Raw genomic sequence first — 6,000 nt, forward strand, 5'->3', positions numbered from 1 at the left:
AGATAGAAGCCTGCCCCAACATCTGCATTTACCCAGGCCCAGTTCAAACCCACATGTTCCTGGGCCAGCTGACCATGTTCTTCACACAGGCACGCAGAGAGGTTGCAAGAACAGATGGAAGTGCTCTGAAACCTCCACTCCCACCTGAACAGACACCTCCTGCACCCCTGCTTCACACAAACACAATGCACACAACACACACACAACAGCTGGGTGAGGACATTCCCCTCAGCATAAATACCAACATGCTTGCAAGAGCTCCTGGGTAAACCCTGCCACCCACAGCACTCACGTGCACTCAGGTACAAAATTTACAAACATGCATAACCTCTGATGGGAAACTAATGACTTCCTTCATGCAGTCCAAAAACTGAAGAGGAATTAGGCTGACACACACACACACACCATGCAAGCAGCATTGTTATTAATTGTATTCTATTAATGGCATGAAAATGCATCAGGGGAGGTTTAGGTTGGATATTAGGAAAAGATTTTTCACCCAGAGGGTGGTTGACACTTGAACAGGCTCCCCAGGGAAGTGGTCACAGCATCAGCCTGACAGAGTTCAAGAGGCATTTGAGCAATACTGTGAGGCACATGGTGTGATTTTCGGGTTGTCTTGTGCAGAACCAGGAGCTGGACTCAATGTTTCTTGTGGATCCCTTCCAATCCAGGATAGGCTATTCTATTCTAAAGAAGCTGACCTGTGGCCCACCTCCCCATCCTGCTAGTTAATATATGAGCACAGAACAATGTAATTGCCCCATCTACCTCACACCTGCAGCTTTATAGAGGGAAGGTGAGCTCCTTTGACTCCCCTGCACATTTTTTTTCTCTGTTGGAAGAGAAATAATCTCATGTAAACCCAACCCCAGCAAGCAGATGACTGCCCCTGATCTTCTCACATGCATGCAAGAGCTTTATGGCCAGAACACCAAACCAACAAACCTCTGCATGGGGAGGCACACAATAAATAGCCCTAAGGGCATGGGTTGGCTCCCTCAAAACACAGGCAAACACAAAGAACCCATCTACAAAAGCAGGCCCAGGATCACGCACACCAGCTGGATGGCACAAAGAAACAAGATGGCCCACTAGACACAAACACACAGGGTCATCAATCCTGTTGAAAATGACACATAGGAAGCTTGTTGTGCCCTCTTGTACTCCAAACCTGCAAACCCAAGTGGGAAAAAACACCCAGACACAAAAATACACACCAAGAGACACACACACACTCCTCAGGGAGACAGGCATGCAGCTCTGAGGACACTTCTGGATGTTCCCTGGACCATCTGTAGATATCTGTTCCCAGTGGATTAAATGCCAAAACTACTCACACCTCCCGGAATCAGAGAAGGAAGCTTGGCAACTAGAGACTCAAGTCTCCTTGCCTTTATCACTTTGGGGTGTTATGACTGTGGGGTATTTCCTCCAAGCTCTTTTGAAGCTAAAAGCCAAAGGAACAGAGACTTGCTTCCATCTCTCTCTACTTCCTCCAAGGACAGACAGTATCTAATTTTGGAGGGTGTTGAAGTAGGAGAAAAGGTTTCCAACTCCAAATTAATGCAGGATTTGTTCCTGCTTGAGTTCCTCCAGGATCATCTTGCAGTCTGTTTGTGATGAGTCTCCCAGAGGCTCTCCTGCTGGCACACATCCCTTCAGGACTCAGAAGTGCTGGGGCAGGATCCTTGTACTACCAGGGCCTCTGGGGGTCGAATGGTATTTGCTCATACTCCCACTGACCCAGGAACAACACTTAACTCCAGCAGAACAGAGGTGCCCCAAAAGACAAGCAGAAGCAAGTACCACATCTCCAGCAGTGTGGGACATTTGGGTCCTCAATCTAATTTATGCCTATTTGTCCCATTGCAGATGATCTAGAGGGTACAGAAGCTCACCCCCGTGTTTATTTTGCAGAGGCTCTGACCTTGCCAAAAGCCCTGGAAAGATTCTGTTGTTTTTTACTTCACAAATAAAAAAAAAAAAAAAATCACCAAGAGAGAAAAAAAAACCTCCTAAAGACGTCATAGATACTTTAAGTCAGCTGCAGAGGTGCCTCATTCCCTGTGTCCAGCAGTATAGAAGAAGAATCACCTTCTAATTCATTTGCGCCCATGTCTCTGAGACCACTACGTACAGTCAGGCCTGACCTCTCTGCCTCCTTAATGGGGATGAAAACAGCCCCAAAAAACACTTTGGTTTATACTTTTCTGCTCAGCTCCTGTTCTGTTGGGCTGCCACATCCTCTAAGACTGGAGATGCTGTTAGGGGTGAACAAGGGAGCTGACCTTATTAGAGCAATTCCCTAGTGTTATTCCAACATATGCCAGGGAGCTGTTAAGTCCTAGAATAGCCCAGAATCCGGGAATCACAAAAGCGATGATAAAACTGATTTTTTAACCCTCTGTGCCCAGCCTGGAGATTATCAGTTCAATGAGGACAGTACCTATGGTCCGTGTAGGGAGTAGGGGCTGGGAGTGCAGCCAGCCATCCCCCTCTCGCCCCTCAGCCTGTGCCATGTACCCCCCCGAGGAGGGCAGGGCCAGGCAGGGAAGGCAGCCACGCAGGCTGCCTGCACTACCTTCGGTGTGTGCTGCCAGGGATGGGAGCCTTGCTGGCAGCGTTTCCAGCTCACGGAGCCGGCAGACCAGCCCTTCTCCCTCTCTGCCTCTTCCCCTGCCCATGTGCCCATCTCCCACTAGGGTGCAACTGGGTCCCACGGATGGGGAAAACAGGCCGAGGGAGAAGGCTGGGCTCTGCCCTCCTTGCAGTCAGAATCTCTCCACTGATCTATACTGCGGTGAGCAGTGACAGATTGATTTTACAGCTCTGCTTGCAGCCGGCCGCTGGCCCTGGGCTGTGGATGAATCAGCTTTCTCTGGTCCTTGGCTTTTATTTCATTATTTTACTGCAACCTCGCTCACAGGCAGCTAAAGAGGGAGCGACAGGGAGAAACACGAAGTTGGCAGGTTTCCTTCCCTGCTCATGTGCTCCCAGCCTGGCTTTGGGACTCCAGGAGGAGGGAGGGAAGAGATTGTTTTCCAGGAACTGACATCTGTCAGGAATAAAGACATGAGACTCCTTCTACATGGGTAGATGCATGTTGCAGTGGCTGTGGGAGACAGCAAGGACTGCGAAGGCACTGCACAGCACGAACAGTTCCTGCTCTGCTACGACAATGCCCCGATCTTTCCCCCATGGAGGAGGGCCCAGGATTCAGTAGACAGGCAGCATGTTTGAATATAACAGTGCACTCAATCCACGAGTGCGTTGGACACTAATCTGCTTACGGACTCCTTACGGAACCTGGAAGGGAGTTCAGGTTCTCCTCTTACAGCTGTGGATGCAGAGGAGGGGGCAAGGGCTGTGCAGCTGCTGTCTCCATTAGGCTGAGAGGTCTCGGAGCATGCCACAGATATGAGGTTCTCCTGGAATGAGGAAGCACCTCCAGCATGGAATTAACCTTCTTCCCTCTCCTGGCTGTGCATATTGTAGACGTTGCCCAGGGAAAGCCAGTCCTAACTCTCCTGGTTCTTGTGCCATCAAGAAGAGCAACAGTGAACTCAAGCAAGGATGAAGCAACAAAACCAAAGGACAGAAAGGTGTTGGGTTTTTCCAGCTCTGGTCTGGAACAGTTCAAGCCAGACTGGTCAAGCAGTCTGGAGGCAGAAGAGCAGAGAACAAAGGGACCAACCAAAGCTCAACAAATGTTCCTCTCTGCACCCCCAACACCTCAGGAATGAATAGGAGCAAATATCAGCTCTATCAGACTTGCTTCTGAAAAAATACCTTTGTCAGAACTGAAGATCTACTCAGAGAGCCCCTCACCCGTGCTGGCACCTGCTCTGCAAGAGGAGGAGTAGCCAAAGGAACCCAACACCAGTTTGGTCTGTTCAGCCTTCTTCCCACACACACACCTCCCAAGGCGGGCTTCACATCACCATGGGTAGTACTTTCACTGCAATGGGTTCAGGATGCCTTGGAGCTTTCTCCTGCTTTATTCCAGAGCTCTCCAGCAATATAGACCGCCTAGGGAAGGAGTGATCCTCAGAGGACAAATGTCTGAAGACAGACAGCTAAAGCACTGTGTCATTGGGCTCCCCCAAGCTCACATATATCCTTTCTCTCCACCTGCCCCTGAGCAAGCACCAGAGAGTGGCCTTGAAGGTGGCCAGCATAGCTCAAACCGTCAGAAGTCAAGGGCCTTTGATCTGCAAAGATCAAGGTGTAGGAGGGGAAAGGAGGGGAATCAAGACAGGAAAAGCAGGAGAGAGAGGCTTCCCAGTGGTCTGTCCCAGCAAGAGGGAGGGAGGCAGCAAAGTCCATCTCATCCACTTTGTGTAATCTTTTAATCTCTTGGTTTTTAATCTCTCACATCAAGAATGAGACACATCATTAAGAATAGAAGAAATCCCAGTTGGAAGGGAGATGGGGATGGTGAAGGAGACAAAAAGTCCTCTTACTTTCAAGCCTTCTGCCTTGTTCCCTTTCTCTATGTCTCTCCCCTCCTTCCTTTTTCCTCTCTGCTTACAAGCAATAAAAAGGTGACCTGGCACTGGGGGCCTCAGCACCCAGAGAAAGGGCAGTGCCATGACCTAGGTGTGGTGCAGGTCAAGCCCTCCCTTGGGTGACAGTTGGCAGTGACCCACCGGCACAAGGCTCAGTGCCCCAGCTCATCTTGAAAAGCTCTTCTGCAGCCAGAGAGACAAACAGCAAACATTACCAGACAGGTTTTCTCTTGTCAGAGACGGGGTGACCTGTGGAAGCCAGCCCGACCCTCATTGGGAGAGGAGAGACAAGTTTTTGGAGGGCAAAGGAGGACCTGGTGGCACTGACTGACTTGTCCCACAGCCTCAGGCTGGGCACTCCACATCTCAGCTTCTCCCATCTGTCCAATCCCATGGATAACAATCCTCACCTCACAGGGTGATGGAGAGAGGTTAATGAATTAACATCCATAAAAGCTTTAGATAAAAGGCTAAGGATTATTACTGTTGTTGTGCATGGAAACAACTCCTAACGAGCATTTCCCATCTCCTCCCTCCTGTGAGCCTGGGGGATCATCTGACACAGATCCTGCCACACAGGAGCTCCCCCAGAGATGGAATTAAGGGAGAGGGCTGCAGGCTGCCAGAGACACTAATCAGGGGAAAACAAATTGGGGCCACTCTATCAACCAGCAACGCGCCGGGCTGTGGGGCCGAGAGCCTCCCCACTCACTCTCTAATGACTGGGGACAGGTCCATGCCACTCCCATCAAAGTTCAGCAGGAAAAAGCTGCTGACTTCTGACCATAGCAAGTCTGCCCCTCCTCTTGCCCTTTTGAGGCTGTCGACTGACCCAAGATAGATCACAAGGATTTGCTTTAAGGAAAGCTTAATCCCCAAAGGAAACTTCTGTGCTGCTGGCTTGTGGCAAGATTCAGGAACAGGCCAGGCAGATGTTCCAGTCATAGGCATAGGAAGAGGCTGGCTGGGATCAGATTTTGGTGCCTTAAACCTTGAGCAAAATGTTTTCTAGGCTAGGGATGAGAAGTAATTCAAAGCAGGAGTCTTAACGTTATACATCTCTCCCTTACACACAAGTATAACCTCAAGGGAGAAAAGCCCTCCCTAACTTGCCTGCTATAAATACACCAAACCACTTAAAATGGCTACGTTAAAAGAGAGCTGGTAATTTGATAGTGGTCTCCACTTAATTAGATTAGGCTCTTCTTGAACTCAAGGGCTGAAAGCAGCTCATCCTCCTTTCTTTTTCAGTGTTATCCCATCAGCTGCCATGCAGGAAGTTATTGTACTCACCCATGTCTTGGGCAGCTGGATCACCAACCACATCTGTGCCACACAGTGCAGAGCTCCAGGTCACCAAAGAAAGTGGCTGCACCAGTAGAGTGCCCTGTCTGGGCTGCTCAGCACTACTGAAAGTAAACAGTGCTGTGCACAGCTTGGTGACAAAGTTCTTCAGTCACATCTGGGGCACAAATCAGCCTCCCTGCAC

Source organism: Corvus moneduloides, chromosome 4 (genome assembly GCF_009650955.1).
Source record: "Corvus moneduloides isolate bCorMon1 chromosome 4, bCorMon1.pri, whole genome shotgun sequence".
Taxonomy (NCBI): domain Eukaryota; kingdom Metazoa; phylum Chordata; class Aves; order Passeriformes; family Corvidae; genus Corvus; species Corvus moneduloides.